This window comes from Tursiops truncatus, chromosome 4 (assembly GCF_011762595.2).
Source record: "Tursiops truncatus isolate mTurTru1 chromosome 4, mTurTru1.mat.Y, whole genome shotgun sequence".
NCBI classification, from domain to species: domain Eukaryota; kingdom Metazoa; phylum Chordata; class Mammalia; order Artiodactyla; family Delphinidae; genus Tursiops; species Tursiops truncatus.
In genome coordinates this window covers 137,106,284-137,123,054 of record NC_047037.1, presented here as the reverse complement: position 1 = coordinate 137,123,054, position 16,771 = coordinate 137,106,284, and the positions used below count along the sequence as shown (strand labels likewise).

At 42.5% G+C, this 16,771-nt stretch overlaps 1 protein-coding gene across 7 annotated transcripts in view; it reads right to left on the bottom strand.

The window, feature by feature from the left end:
* Positions 1-16,771, bottom strand: part of KCNJ15 (potassium inwardly rectifying channel subfamily J member 15) — a 55,526-nt gene that overhangs the window by 19,389 nt on the left and 19,366 nt on the right. For 6 of the 7 annotated variants that reach the window (XM_073804504.1, XM_073804506.1, XM_019923178.3 and 3 more), the window contains exon 2: positions 1,385-1,522. The gene's annotated coding sequence lies outside the window, so the exon portion shown is untranslated. Of the gene's footprint in view, positions 1-1,384; positions 1,523-9,065; positions 10,604-16,771 lie in introns of those variants that run through there. The other variant, XM_033856081.2, reaches the window with a different exon arrangement.

Sequence of the window (16,771 nt, the reverse complement as noted above, 5' to 3'; positions counted from 1 at the left end):
ATATATATATACACACATTGTATACGTATATATATATATATATATATACACACATTATTTTTCATATTCTTTTCCATTATGGTTTATCACAGGATACTGAATACAGTTTACTGAGCTGTACGGTAGGATCTCACTGTTTATATGTTCTACACATAATAGTTTACATCTGCTAATCTGAAACTCCCACTCCATCCCTCCCCCACCCCCTTCCCACTTGGCAACCACAAGTCTGTTCTCTGTGTAGCTCAGGGATTTTTAACCATCTTTGTGTTATAGCTCTTTTTGGCAGACAGGTAAGACCTAAGATTGCTTTCTCAGAATGTGTTTAAATAGATAAGAATAAAATAAATATGACTACAAAAGACACCGATAATATTAAAATGCACTCATTAAAATATTTTTAAAACAAAATTGTGCTCTGTTTTCAAGTATTACTTAAGAAGAGCTAGCGTCTTGAAAGGGTGGTGAGCAGAAATGTTATTTCAAAATCTCTGAAGCAACTACATGTTGAAATACTGTGACTTCTACTATGACACAGTCACAGTTGGGGCTAAAATGATGGTGGTGTGTTACACATTCATAGTAAACAATAAAAGCCTAAGAGGTGATTGAGAATAAACAATTCCTCTTCTCCCACCCCTCCCCACCATCCTAGGACATGGACACTCCTGATTCTACCCCGAATCTCTCCAGGCTCCGTGCACCTGTGTGTAAACCCTGCTGTGAGTGAGGCTTCTACGTACAGTAATTCTGATAACGTCACAGAAATCGGGCCAACCTACTGAATCCTTCTTGGTTGATTTCCCTACAAACACTCCCTTGCCATTGATTACAAAGATGCTGTTACTTCTGGAAGAGTAGTTGAGATATTTCACAGAATTGCAATTAACTCCCTTTCCACTAGGACACCACTGGGGGCACTAGTGTTGGCAGTCACCACTCCCTTGGTGTTCACATCATTGGAGCAATGATACCCATGGGGAGACAGTCCAACACGCCCTCCTCTGGACATGATGGTACAGTTTCTTACATGGAAACAAAGGAGGAAATAGCAGCTCAGGCACACACGTAATTCTCTGTCTTCACAGCCTCATGGGCTGCATTTCTCAGGACTGTGAACCCGGATTTTTACAGTTAAGACACTATTCGGTTGCATGCAACTTTGTATTACCATGATTTCATCGTATCTCTTACCAGGAAGAAGAAGCACACTCATCTACAGAGTAATGCAGACGACAGCTCCCTTTGTAAGTCCTCCAGCAGCCTCTACTGCTGACAGGATAAATCCTCATCCCCTTTGCAAAGCAAAAGGTCCTTCTAAGCCCTGGCTCTCGTACCCTCTTCATCTTTGTTGCCTCCAGGATTTAGCCTGGTGTGTACTTACCTTTTCCAGACTGCTCAATGTGTTCATGGCTCCATGACCAGCAGCTGCTCCTTCCTGAGGGTGCTCGTCCTGCTGTTTCCTTCTCCGTCAAATTCCACCTGTTCTTCAAAGGGCAGGTTGAATATTACCTCCTCTGAACTTAAAAAAAAAAAATTAAACACTTCTTCAGAGGCAGCGTAGTGTAAAGGTTAAGAGTACAGTGTTCTGCTTCTGTTACGAATTGCTGTGTGACTTTCAACAACTTACTTAACCCCTCTGAGATTCAGTTTCATCCTCTGCAAACTAGTGCTAATAATCATGCCCACTCATAAGGTGGTGTGAGGTTAAAACATATAAGGCACCATAAAACTCTGCCTGTTCACACTAATAATTATATGAGAGTTAGCTGTTATTGTTATGTGTTTACAATAAACAAAACACACAAAATATGCCTTACCCAAAGGAAATTTACCACAGATGACAGAAAGTTCTTAGAAGTCAATAAATTACTGTTTCCCCCCCAAACAGTAACATTTATAAGTAAACAATTCAAAAAGAAATTAAAAGGTAAAAAATCTTGAAGATATTTCAAGAATGATTCATTCATTTGTACACCAAGAGTTTACTGAGCACCTACTATGAGCTGCAGTGTGCAGGGGCCTGCAGATCCAGCAGGGAGAAAGACTGACTTGGTCCTCACTTTCATGTAGTTTACAATAGATCAGGGAAGAGAGGTATTTAATAAATCATTAGAATAGAACATGGGGTGTACAACATGTCCTAGCCTGGGGTTCCAGGAAGACTCCCTTGGGGAGGTGGCATTAAGGTGGAGACATAAAGAAGGACGAGCACTTGGCAGGTAAGGAGGCAGCCTGGGAGAGAGATGAGTGTTCTGGGCACAGGGCTACACATGGCATTTGCAAAGGCCTGGAGCTTGCCTTCTGGGACGTGAGGAAGGGTATTGAGTTGGGGAGCGTAGAGGGGGTGGAACAGGAGCTTAGGGCTGAGCCACACCATGTAGGGCTCTGTGGGGCCCTTGAACACCATCAGCACCATCTTAGCTGAACGAGCAGCATCTTGGGGTTTCAGTCAAGGAAGAGGTAGGATCAGACTTGCCTTTTCAAGTCATCTTCTGTGACATGACACGGGGAATGGATTGGAAAGAGGCAAACGTAGATGCTGGAAGTCGGGCTATCAGGTGCTTTCAGTAATCCAAGCTAAAATTAGGGATGCGCGGACAAGGGCTGAGAGGGGCCAGGGGCTCTGAGTTTCACGTTCCAGACAGAGTCAGTAGGAGGCTCTGACAGGTGGGTGGGGCGTGGGTGGAGAGGCAGACGGGGTCTCAAAGATAACTCCTGACTTTCTGGCATGAAAAAGAGGTGGATTGGATGTGGGTATGTTACTGATTCCAAGGACACTGGAACTTCCTCTGTAGCTAACACCCACTCATCCGTTATCAGACACCCACGCTGTTAGAATGTCTTAATGTTATATCAGTGTGGAACTCACTCTGGTACATAATCCCAATACTGAAACAGGATCCAGGTTTGGGGGTGAGGTTCAAGGGAATGCACTAGGGCTGCCTCAGATGTGATCTGGGGTCTGTGCTCTTGGGTCTGATGTTCAAAAGAGAGGGCTGGGCAGGAGGGATGCCTTTACTGTTTAAGTCTACAAATAGAAAGTGAAATATGTAAGTGAATGAGATTCTCCTAGACGTAGGGTGTGGGAGAAGCAGCCCCAGACTGAGTCGTGGGCAGCCCCAGGGCCAGGCAGAGCAGGAGACATTGGCAAATGAGAATAAGAAGGAGCCAGGGGTCCAAGAAACACAGCTTTTCACTGATCAGATAATCAGAGGTTTTAAAAGACACGTCAACATTCTGTATCCACAAGCATGCAGAGGCGAAGGGCTTCATACATGGCCTCCGATAGAGTAATTTGGCCAAGCTGTTTTGGAGGCAATTTGACAATGTATAACTAAAGTTTAAAACTGTTTATTATTCATAATCTTTGACCCAGTAAATGTACTTCTAAGAACTAATAAGAAATATGCATCAGGATTATGTGTAAGAGCGTTCTCTGCATTAGTTACAATGTTAAAACCTCCAAACCAACCTGGATCATCAATAACATAGAAAGGATTTAAAATGTACAAAATATTTATAAGCTGAAAATATTATGTGGTCTTTAAGTCACGGCAACGTGCTAAAATGTTAAATTTTAAAAAGGCATTAAGGGGGGCTTCCCTGGCGGTCCAGTGTTTAAGACTTGGCGCTTCCACTGCAGGGGGCGCGGGTTCGATCCCTGGTCAGGGAAATAAGATCCCACCTGCTGCGTGGCATGGCCACCCCCCCAGCTTCAGCGCTATTTTCAGGTGAGAGATCCAATTTTGGGGGGTGGAATTTGGAACGGCATTATGTAAAGCTGAAAAGACAGGATAAGTGCTCGGCTTTTCTCTTACTAGATAAGATTAAAATGAAATGTCTCTAAAATGTTAACAGCAGTTATCTCTTCAAAGGAAAACAAAATTAGTAAGGTTTTTTTAAACCAGACTTTCCATTTTTATGCAGTTAATCTGAAAATTCAATTTCCCTAGCACAAACCTTTCCCAAACATTCCAGATTTTACTGTAAATGAGAAGTACTTACTGTGCTCTGCTGAGAAACTTTCCACACACTGTCGTGGCCAAACCGTATGAAATAACTTACTCTCAGAGTCGTTCGATTTTACAAACCCAAGAGCCTACTGTTCAGTAAGCGTTCAGGGTTATTATTTCATGTCAATTTAAATTATTTCATTTAACTGACTGAGTGAGAAGAGTTTGCACTTCACCCAAGAGGAACGCTGATAAAGCAGGTTTCCTGCCCAATGCCTTTGCTCAGGGAGGTCCCTTTACCCCCAAGTTCCTTCTCTGTGCCCTGTGCCTGGCAAACTCCTATTCATCCCTTCAGGCCCAACTCAAATGTCACCTCCTTCAGCTTCCAGAGGAAGCTCTTCTTACTCCTGTCTTCTGCCTTTTGCAAGTTGTCCACACTGCATGATAAGACTTATGTATTGCTGTAATGATTTGTTGTGAAGCTTCTTTTTCTCCTTAAACCAGGTTCTGTGGGGTGATCAATTTGTCTTTTAACCCCAATGCCAACACAAGGCCTGATACATGGTAAGAAAGAAACAGGGTGGTCAGAGATGCTGTTCACATGAACACAGAGCCATCTGGATTTAGTAACTGATGTCACCCATTTAAATGATGATGTTCTAGGTCAGAGGGGAAGCTAGTCCAAAGCTAGGTGCGTCAGAGAGGATACCAAATACGTTACTGACTTGAATGACTAAACTAAAAAACAAAGATTTAGACTTCCTATTTTGATTCATAGCCCAAGGAACATCCTACAGCATTTTACTTTGAAGAGAAAAATGGGTTTTACATTTCTCAACCTGATGAAATTGATAAACACTACATATAAATGCATATGCTGGGGATATGGCTTTACCTGTGGGTGGCATACATATATTCAATTTAGCCCAACAAATTACTTTCTATGTGTGTTTTGTGTTCCCTGAGGCCTTAAGAACCCTGACCATCATATAGAAAGTGTTCTAAGATTCCTTTTAGCTCTCTATTTGCTTCCTTAGAACAGGGGTCTACAAAGTATTGCACCCCAATAACCTAAGAGGGTACAATAAGAAAGTAATAGAACTATTCACATGTACCTTCTGCTTCACCCTTTTAAATGTCTGTATTTTGTGCATATTTTAAAATGTACCTCATATATTAGTAAAGGACAAAAAATTTATATATGATGCACGTATGTCCCAAAGTGTGTGTGTGTGTGTGTGTGCGCGCGCGCACGCGCAGAGAGGGACTGTACATTTTTTAATTCACTGCTCTAGACTAGTGTTTATTAAACTTTAATGTGCAGACAGGTTCCCTGGGGATTGTGTTAAAATGCAGATTCTGATTTAGAAGATCTGGACTGAGGTCTGAGAATCTGCACTTCTAGAAAACTCCCAGGTGATGTGATGCTGAGGCTGGAGGTGGCTACACTTTGGATGGCAATCAGGCTTTTGCAGCCCTGGTTCTTCATCTGAACCACACAGCATGGAACACAGAAGGTGGTTCCAATAACTGTTTATTTGTGACTCCCACAGATAGCCGTAACTAGCACTGCTCGAGAGCAGAGGAGAGAAGGTAACTCATTCCAAGCAAAGGAAGCTGTGGGGACATGAAGCCTGACTTCTCTCACAGAGAAAGGGGCCTCCAAGGAGCATGCTGGCACACGGCTTTACCTGTGCGAGAAAGTTCAAGGGCACTAGCCAACTTCATTAAAACAAACAAACAAACCAAAAAACCCCACTGTTTATAAATCACCGTACAGTCTTACAAAACAGTCCTGGAGTCAGCAATTCTTTTCCAGTGTTTGGCTTCTATCTGAGAATTTCCTTTACGAGAAGTATTGCTGGAAACCAAGGTCTTGACCACTTCTAATGGTCAAAGATCCTGGGGTGCTAATGTTAAGTGGCAGAGCGCTAAGTCCGGAGTTTCTGACTACTAATGGCAAAATCCATACACCCTCACCCTAACGGGACCCTGATGTTGGGAGTCAGTGGGTTACAAATACTCTCTGTCCAAAAGAAGAGAAGAAAAAAAACACATACATATAGCCCCCAATGAATATTTGTGAGTGAATATACACACTCACACATACACACACATTTTTGACAAATAAAATGATTCTCTTAATTTGCAAAGTCTACCCAGCAATTCACGTTTGTGTGTCCCATAGTTTCGAAAGACAACTTTGGTCTAATTTGAACCATATGCCTTAGCTTAATTTCTGAGCTGGTTTACTATGGAATAGTGGTTACAAATGCGTTTTTGAATATCTAACAGCTTTTCCACTATGTAACTGGTGTCAACAAAAAGTGGCGTATCACTGAATTAGAAAGACGCTTCTTCTGACTCTAGGTCTGCTCTCCACACAAACGTAAGGCAGCCTAACAGGACTCAGCCTCTAACCACCTCAACACCTAAGGGCACATGTTCAAGATTAACAAAGAAAATGGAGACAAGAGGACGGATGAGGAAATTCCAAGAGGCCTTTAAGTTGTCCGCTTGAGATGAGCTGGCCCCTGAATTTAGACTTCTTGGTCAATTCTTAATGTTTTATCCTGGATCTATCTTCAGCACTATTTTCAGGTGAGAGATCCAATTTTGGGGGGTGAAATTGGGAACGGGACCATGGTTGAAAGACCTGGGCACGACCCTCTTGTTTGTTCTGTGTGCCATCCTTTGTTTCCTCTTGATCATTGATGATAAAGATCATGAAATGAAAAAGGCCAAAACACCCCTCTTTGGGTTGTGGGGAGAGACAAGGTGTATATCTTGTATCACAATGCCAAACTTCGGGGAACAGAATGGATGGCTATGGAGAAGAGCTTTAAGAAGGAAGGAAATGATGCTTTGCCTCCATGCCTTTGGTGGCTGTGTGATGACTCTTCAACCCAGGGGAATAGTCCTCTACTCACCTACTTGACACTTCCGTAGCATTTCAGACTGTTGCTACAGTCTTCTCCCAACTTCTCCCTACTTTTCTGGCCCTTTTTCAGTTTTATTTTAGACTCCTCCTCTTCCATCAGCTCCTTAAAATGATATTTTCCCCGTGGCCCCATACTCCAAATCATTTTCTTCTCACTAAACACACTCCCGTACCCACTCCCATGGCTTGAGATGCCACCTTTATTTTTTAGGAAGCCCAGACCTTGCATCTCCATCCCAGGTCTCCCTCTCCCCTGCAAGAACATCACTGTAAGTCAAGAAATGATTCTGTTGTCCCATTTGATTGACCACAGCTTAGCTTCATTATCCACTGTCTAGGTCAGCTCCCCTGCTCCTGTAGACCCTCAGGCTCTGAAAGATACTGAATTACTCCTAGTTTATCTCTATATCCCTTGAAGCTGTCACCTCTCCCTTCCCACTTCTACTTCCTTGGTTTAGATGCACATCCTTTCTTCAGTGATTCCAGCAAGTTGCCCTCCCTCTAAAGCATCCCCCATAGTGCAGCCTCTGTGATCTCCCTAAATACTCCTCAGCTGCCCAGCCCAGTGACCCCTTATTATCTACAAACCAAAGCCTCAGCTCCTGACCTTGTGAACATGGTATGTGAGACCTTCAGGAACTGGCCCCGCCTATATTTTAGCCTTGACACCAGCCATTCTGCAGCCTGCTCTGTGATGAATGACTTTCAGTGGCCCAAATGGGTTGGTCCTCTACTGATTGATTCAATGCACTGAAATATACCAAAGCCATCTGCTGGAAGCCCTCTTCCTTTCTTTCCCCGCTTTCTCATATCTATTTTTTGAGACATTGCCCATTCTAGGTAGGTGCTTTCTCTGCTTGTTCTCATGGGTTAGGCGCTTTCCCTGTGTTTCTATCTCCCAGAATATTTATCTCAGTGTAGTTGAATTGTTTACTTGTATATATCTAATTGCAATAATAATTATCAAACTAACAGCTACCAGTAGTGGAGAACATAGGTGATCAGCATTGCGTTGGTAGTTCATATAGTTGAACTCCAAACCCATCAAAATAAGTAAATGGAGGCTCAGATAAGTTAGAGAGTGTGCCTAAGGTCACACACCTAGTCAGCAGTGGTGACAACATTTAGATCCTAGTCTGTCTGACTCAAAAGCCAGCTCTCTATCCATCATACCTTACTGCCTCTCATTGGAATGTGAGCTCCCATATATTATCTGGTTTATGCTGGTGCCTAGGTTCTAGCAGGGGCTTCATGTTTGTGAATGTATGAATAAGTGAATGCATGAATGGAAGCAAAGGGAGCTTGGACTCTTCCAGTTTTGGAAAAGCAGTCTGGGGTCTCCAAAGAAAATCTCCTACATACTGGTTGTATTGATGAGCTAAGTTGAGGGAAAATCACTTTGACTCAGTCTCCTGTAGCACACACGGCTGCTTACCAATGGAAGACATGGATGGTATCGTGCCTACAAAGTCAGTGTTCCCTGGAGGTACATTGTGCTGCGCTGCCTACAACCCTCACTCCAAACTGCTCCTCTTCCTGTATCATTTATTTCTGTGAGTGGCTCCACTGTCACTCAACCCAGATGCTGGAGTCTGCTTCCCCTCCCCCTTCCTTCATGACCACAGCCACATGTCATCCAGTTCTATCTCCCGAATAACTTTTGTTTCCACCTCCTGCTCCCCTGCCCTTTTATGGCTTCACCCTGATCACTGCATCCCTGGCCCCTCCTTACCCCTCTCCACTCTGACCCTTTTCAGAGCCAATCTCTCTAACCGCAAATATAACCTTTCAAAAATTAGAACTTGTCTGTGTCGGTTCCCTGTGCCAACCCTCAAATCGTTCTTCAGTTCTCACGTGATAAAGTCTATACACTGTTTACCCAACATCCAAGACTTCTGGCTACCATGTTGGTCACATCTCTGGATGTTCTCTCCACCATCCACGCTTCCACAATGCCAAGCAGCTTCCACTTCTCCACACACGGCGCACTGCCCCACACTTTTCTACCTGCTTTTGCCCCCAATGTCTCCCTTGCCTGAAAACCACATCCTAGAACCAGATCCCTCAATTGTCCCCATGGTTCTTCCCTTGGCTCACTCCTCCCCTGCATCTTCATTTAAGATCCTGCCTCCCTTTACCATTATAAACGGTAATATCAATACACTCACCACAGTATGATTTTCTCTTCATGTTTCTTCTTCCCTTTATAGATGGCTAGTTCTCTGAGGGCAGGGATTAGGCCACGTTCATCTTTGTACCCACAGTAACACAGCCCCTGGCACAGAGTAGATGCTCAAACAAAAAAATAATAACTCATACTCATGACTCTATAAATGAGTCATCGAATAAATGAATAAATGGATTAATATTCAATCCATAAATTAAAGAATGAATAAATGTCAAAGACATGGCCAAAAACATGTGAGCAGTTTCAACGCCTTTATCATGACATGTGAAGTTTTCTAAACGGCTTTTTTGGAAATGATTTATATTTGCACATTGTTGTATCTCTGTGGGAAATGAGTTTCCACAGTGTTGAAATCCTCTGGATTAGGAAACACTTCCTTTTATCTCTCCTGACTCAGACGCTCCCGGAAGCTGGGCTAACCCTTTCAGCTCACTCAGCTGATGACTCTTATTCTCTGGTTCACTAGTGTCCTCAAAGTACTTGGATGTTCAGAGATGGCTTTCTCCCCGAGAACAGTTTACTTCTTAGGGTATGATTAATTGCTTGAAGGATTAGAGGTTTCCACTGGAGAAGCACAATTACTTTCACATGTGCATTTGTCCTTCACTTGTTAGCCCCACCCCAATCAGCCTGGAAATTATTGCAGGGCCCTATTCATCTTCATTTATTTGGTGGCCATTTTAGCAGCTTTCTCAGCAATATCTTTAAGAGGCCCAAAGAAAACATGGAGACCATGGCAAGTTCAACAGGGAAGGAGGAAGTCTCATGGATCTGTAGGGTGGACAGGTGTTTCTTCTAATCCCCCCACCCCCAGTTCTTCCCATCAGCCATCAAACCATCCCATTTGATCTCCAGGATTTGCTTATTAAAAGCAAAGGTGCTAAGTATTATTTTGGACAGACCATTACCACCTTCTTGTCATGAGAGAATTGGACCTAGTTTCTAATAAGATATTATTATTACCATTTAAAATAAACTGTGGAATGGTTGGTTGACGGAAATTGTAGAACTCACACATAGCTTAGGACTGAAAACGATGATGTAACTCCAGTGGGACACCCTCCACCCTGGGCAGGCACTGAACTATGGCACTACTCCCTTGAAGCTGACACTATTTCCCAATGACTCCTAATCACCAACGTATTACTCATTCACTCATTTCCTCACTCACTCATTCATTGATTCAGTAAACATTTAACACTATTGTAAGAGAAACGTGGTCTTTGCAATACATAAAGGTGAATGATGCGTGGTACTTGCCCTCAAACATATACCGATGACATATACATAAATTGTTATTGCACCAGGAAGAATAGAGCCTTTTATGCCTAAACACTATCTCATGGACACTTCCATATTGCTATTATAAAACTTATGGTATTTGTTGGTTCATTTTTTTTTTTTTTCAGTATACGAGCCTCTCACTGTTGTGGCCTCTCCCGTTGTGGAGCACAGGCTCCGGACGCACAGGCTCAGCGACCATGGCTCACGGACCCAGCCGTTCCGTGGCATGTGGGATCCTCCCAGACCGGGGCACGAACCCGTGTCCCCTGCATCGGCAGGCGGACTCCCAACAACTGTGCCACCAGGGAAGCCCTATTTGTTGGTTCATGTGTTTCTCTTATCCCACAAGATGGGCAGCTATGTGAAGACAGGGACCTTATCTTATTCTAACACTCTGCATTGTCCTTATCTAACACAGAGTCTTCCCTGCTGACATGAATGAATGTAATATATGAAAATGTACTAACAATTTCCAGGAAAAGGATTGATTCTTTCCAGTTGGAAGAAAATCAGAAGTCTTCATGCATTTTCTGTAGGAAGAAGAATAGAGCAAAGAGAGCTGCTTTCAAGGGGAATTGCTCAGGCAAAAGTATGGGGTGTTGGTAAAGTACTTTGCTAAGTACACTCATTTGATTGCATCAAAGAGTATATCACTGATTCTCAACTATGGCTACATGTAAAAAGCACCTGGGGAAATTTTAAAATTCCCTAATACCTTGGCTCTACCATAGGTCAGTTGAATCAGAATCTCTCAAGGAGGTGGCTGAGTGGGAGACATATGAGTAGGAGACAGAGTTTGGGTACTTTCTCCAAGCTCCCCATTTGCTTCTAATGTGTATCCATGGTTGAGCATCACTGTAGTACATGTAGAAAGGTAGTATGAGGCCGGATTGGAAGCTATACTGGCAATAGATTTTAAAAGGCCATGGAGAGAGAGCTTCAAGATGGCGGAGGAGTAAGGCGCGGATATCACTTTCCTCCCCACAAATACAACGGAAATACATCTACACGTGGAACAACTCCTACAGAACACCTACTGAAACCTGGCAGAGGACCTCAGACCTCCCAAAAGGCAAGAAACTCCCCATGTACCTGGGTAGGGCAAAAGAAAAAACAGAGACAAAAGAATAGGGATGACACCTGCACCAGTGGGAGGGAGCTGTGAAGGAGGAAAGGTTCCCACACACTAGGAGCCCCTTCGCGGGCGGAGACTGCGGGTGGTGGAGTGGGAAAGCTTCGGAGCCGCGATGGAGAGCGCAGCCACAGGGGTGCGGAGGGCAAAGCGGAGAGATTCCCGCACAGAGGATCGGTGCCGACTGGCACTCACCAGCCCGAGAGGCTTGTCTGCTCACCCGCCAGGGCGGGCGGGGCTGGGAGCTGAGGCTCGGGCTTCGGTCCGAGCGCAGGGAGAGGACTGGGGTTGGCGGCGTGAACACAGCCTGCAGGGGGTTAGTGCACCACGGCTAGCCGGGAGGGAGTCCAGGGAAAAGTCTGGACCTGTCGAAGAGGCGAGAGACCCATTGTTTCGGGGTGCATGAGGAGAGGGGATTAAGAGCACCGCCTAAACGAGCTCCAGAGACGGGCACAAGCCGCGGCTAACAGCGTGGACCCCAGAGACGGGCATGAGATGCTAAGGCTGCTGCCACCACCAAGAAGCCTGTGTGCGAGCACAGGTCACTCTCCACACCCCCCTTCCGGGGAGCCTGTGCAGCCCGCCACTGCCAGGGTCCCGGCATCCAGGGACAACTTCCCCGGGAGAACTCACGGCACGCCTCAGGCTGGTGCAATGTCCCACCGGCCTCTACCACCGTAGGCTCGCCCCGCATCTGTGTCCCTCCCTCCCCCCGGCCTCAGTGAGCCAGAGTCCCCGAATCAGCGGCTCCTTTAACCCCGTCCCGTCTGAGCGGGAACAGACGCCCTCAGGCGACCTACACACAGCGGCGGGGCCACACCCAAAGCTGAGCTCCGGAGCTGTGCGAACAAAGAAGAGAAGGGAAATCTCTCCCAGCAGCCTCAGGAGCAGCAGATTACATCTCCACAATCAACGTGATTTACCTCCATCTGTGGAATACCTGAATACACAAGGAATCAGCCCAAAATTGAGGCAGTGGACTTTGGGAGCAACTGTAGACTTGGGGTTCCCTTTCTGCATCTAATTTGCTTTTGGTTTTATGTTTATCTTAGTTTAGTGTTTAGAGCTTATTATCATTTGTAGATGTGTTTACTGATTTGGTTGCTCTCTTCCATATATATATATATATATATATTTTTTTTTTTTTTTCCTTTTTCTCCTTTTGTGACTGTGTATGCATATGCTCCTTTGTATGATTTTCTCTGTATAGCTTTGCTTTTACCATTTGTCCTAGGGTTCTGTCTGTCCGTTTTTGTTTTTTTTTAATATAGTTTTTACTGCTTGTTACAATTGGTGGATTTGTTTTTTGGATTGGTTGCTCTCTTCTTTCTTTCTTTCTGTCTTTTATTACTCTTTTAATTTAAAAAATTTTAATAACATATTTTTTATTTTAATAACTTTATATTATTTTTCCTTTCTTTCTTTCTTTCTTTCTTTCTTTCTTTTTTTCACTCCCTTTTCTTCTGAGCCATGTGGCTGACAGGGTCTTGGTGCTCTGGCTGGGTGACAGGCCTGAGCCTCTGAGGTGGGAGAGCCGAGTTCAGGGCATTGGTCCACCAGAGACCTCCCAGCCCCATGTAATATCAAATGACAAAACTCTCTCAGAGATCTCCATATCAACGTAAAGGCCAAGCTCCACTCAACGACCAGCAAGCTACAGTGCTGGACACCCTAAGCCAAACAACTAGCAAGACAGGAACACAACCCCACCCATTAGCAGAAAGGCTGCATAAAATCATAATAAGGTCACAGACAGCCCAAAACACACCACTGGATGCAGTCCTGCTCACCAGAAAGACAATAGCCAGCCTCATCCACCAGAACACAGGCACTAGTCCCCTCCATCAGGAACCCTACAGAACCCACTGAACCAACCTTACCAATGGGGGAAAACACCAAAAACAATGGGAACTACGAAACTGCAGCCTGTGAAAAGGAGACCCCAAACAGAGTAATGTAAGCAAAGTGAGAAGACAGAGAAATACATAGCAGATGAAGGAGCAAGGTAAAAACCCACCAGACCAAACAAATGAAGAGGAAATAGGCAGTCTACCCAAAAAAGAATTCAGAGTAATGATAGTAAAGATGATCCAAAATCTTGCAAATAGAATGGAGAAAGTACAAGAAATGCCTAACAAGGACCTAGAAGAACTAAAGAGCAAACAAACAATGATGAACAGCAAAATGAATGAACTTAAAAATTCTCTAGAAGGAATCAATAGCAGAATAACTGAGGCAGAAGAACGGATAAATGACTTGGAAGATAAAATAGTGGAAAAAACTACTACAGAGCAGAATAAAGAAAAAGGAATGAAAAGAATTGAGGACAGTCTCAGAGACCTCTGGGACAACATTATATGCACCAACATTCGAATTATAGGGGTCCCAGAAGAAGAAGAGGAAGAAAAAGGGAACTGAGAATATATTTGAAGAGATTATAGTTGAAAACTTCCCTAATATGGGAAAGGAAAGAGTCAATCGACTCCAGGAAGCACAGAAAGTCCCATACAGGATAAATCCAAGGAGAAACACGCCAAGACACATGTTAATCAAACTATCAAAAATTAAATACAAAGAAACAATATTAAAAGCAGCAAGGGAAAAGCAACAAATAATATACAAGGGAATCCCCATAAGGTTAACAGCTGATCTTTCAGCAGAAACTCTGCAAGCCAGAAGGGAGTGGCAGGACATATTTAAAGTGATGAAAGGGAAAAACCTACAACCAAGATTACTCTACCCAGCAAGGATCTCATTCAGATTTGATGGATAAATTAAAACCTTTACAGACAAGCAAAAGCTAAGAGAATTCAGCACCACCAAACCAGCTTTACAGTAAATGCTAAAGGAACTTCTCTAGGCAGGAAACACAAGAGATGGAAAAAACCTACAATAACAAACCCAAAACAATTAAGAAAATGGTAATAGTAACATATATATCAATAATTACCTTAAATGTAAATGGATTAAATGCTCCAACCTAAAGACATAGACTGGCTGAATGGATACAAAAACAAGACCCATATAGATCCTGTCTACAAGACACCCACTTCAGATCTAGAGACACATACAGACTGAAAGCGAGGGAATGGAAAAAGATATTCCATGCAAATGGAAATCAAAAGAAAGCTGGAGCAGCAATTCTCATATCAGAAAAAGTAGACTTTAAAATAAAGACTATTACAAGAAACAGAGAAGGATACTACATAATGATCAAGGCACTGATCCAAGATGAATATATAACAATTGAAAATATTTATGCACCCAACATAGGAACACCTCAATACATAAGGCAAATGCTAACAGCCATTAAAGGGGAAATCAACAGTAACACAATCATAGTAGGGGACTTTAACACCCCACTTTCACCAATGGACAGATCATCCAAAATAAAAATAAATAAGGAAACACAAGCTTTAAATGATACATTGAACAAGATGGACTTAATTGATATTTATAGGACATTCCATCCAAAAACAACAGAATACACTTTCTTCTCAAGTGCTCATAGAACATTCTCCAGGATAGATCATATTTTGGGTCACAAATCAAGCCTTGGTAAATTTAAGAAAATTGAAATCATATCAAGTATCTTTCCAACCACAATGTTATGAGACTACATATCAATTACAGGAAAATAATCTGTGAAAAATACAAACACATGGAGGTTAAACAATATACTACTAAAAAAACAAGAGATCCCTGAAGAAATCAAACAGGATATCAAAAAATACCTAGAAACAAATGACAATGAAAACACGACGACCCAAAACCTATGGGATGCAGCAAAAGCAATTCTAAGAGGGAAGTTTATAGCAATACAGTCCTACCTCAAGAAACAAGAAACATCTCAAAAAAACAATGTAAGCTTACACCTAAAGCCATTAGAGGAAGAACAACAACAACAAAAAGAAACCCCAAAGTTGGCAGAGGGAAAGAAATCATAAAGATCGGTTCAGAAATAAATGAAAAAGAAATAAAGGAAACAGTAGCAAAGATCAATAAAACTAAAAGCTGCGTCTTTGAGAAGGTAACCAAAATTGATAAACGACTAGCCAGACTCATCAAGAAAAAAAGGGAGAAGACTCAAATCAATAGAAATGAAAATGGAGAAGTAACAGCTGACACTGCAGAAATACAAAGGATCATGAGAGATTACTACAAGCAACTATATGCCAATAAAATGGACAACTTGGAAGACGTGGACAAATTCTTAGAAAAGCACACCTCCCAAGACTGAACCAGGAAGAAATAGAAAATATAAACAGACCAATCACAAGCACTGAAATTGAAACTGTGATTAAAAGTCTTCCAACAAACAAAAGCCCAGGACCAGATGGCTCCACACGTGAATTCTATCAAACATTTAGAGAAGAGCTAACAACTATCCTTCTCAAACTCTTCCAAAATATAGCAGGGAGAGTAATACTCCCAAACTCATTCTATGAGGCCACCATCACCCTGATACCAAAACCAGACAAAGATGTCACAAAAAAAGAAAACTACAGACCAATATCACTGATGAATATACATGCAAATATCCTCAACAAAATACTAGCAAACAGAATCCAACAGCACATTAAAAGGATCATGTACCATGATCAAGTGGGGTTTATCCCAGGAACGAAAGGATTCTTCAATATACACAAATCAATCAATGTGACACACCATAGTAACAAATTGAAGGATAAAAACTATATGATAATCTCAATAGATGCAGAAAAAGCTTTTGACAAAATGCAACACCTATATATGATAAAAACTCTCCAGAAAGTAGGCATAGAGGGAACTTACCTCAACATAATAAAGGCTATATATGACAGACCCACAGCCAACATCATTTTCAATGGTGAAAAACTGAAACCATTTCCACTAAGATCAGGAACAAGACAAGGCTGCCCACTCTCACCACTATTATTCAGCATAGTTTTGGAAGTTTTAGCCACACCAATCAGAGACAAAAAAGAAATAAAAGGAATCCAAATCAGAAAAGAAGTAAAACTGTTACTGTTTGCAGATGACATGATTCTATACACAGAGAATCCTAAAGATGCTACCAGAAAACTACTAGAGCTAATCAATGAATTTGGTAAAGCAGCAGGATACAAAATTAATGCATAGAAATCTGTTGCATTCCTATATGCTAATGATGAAAAATCTGAAAGAGAAAGAAAGGAAACACTCCATTTACCATTGCAACAAAAAGAATAAAATACTTAGGAATAAACCTACCTAAGGAGACAAAAAACCTGTATGCAGAAAACTATAAG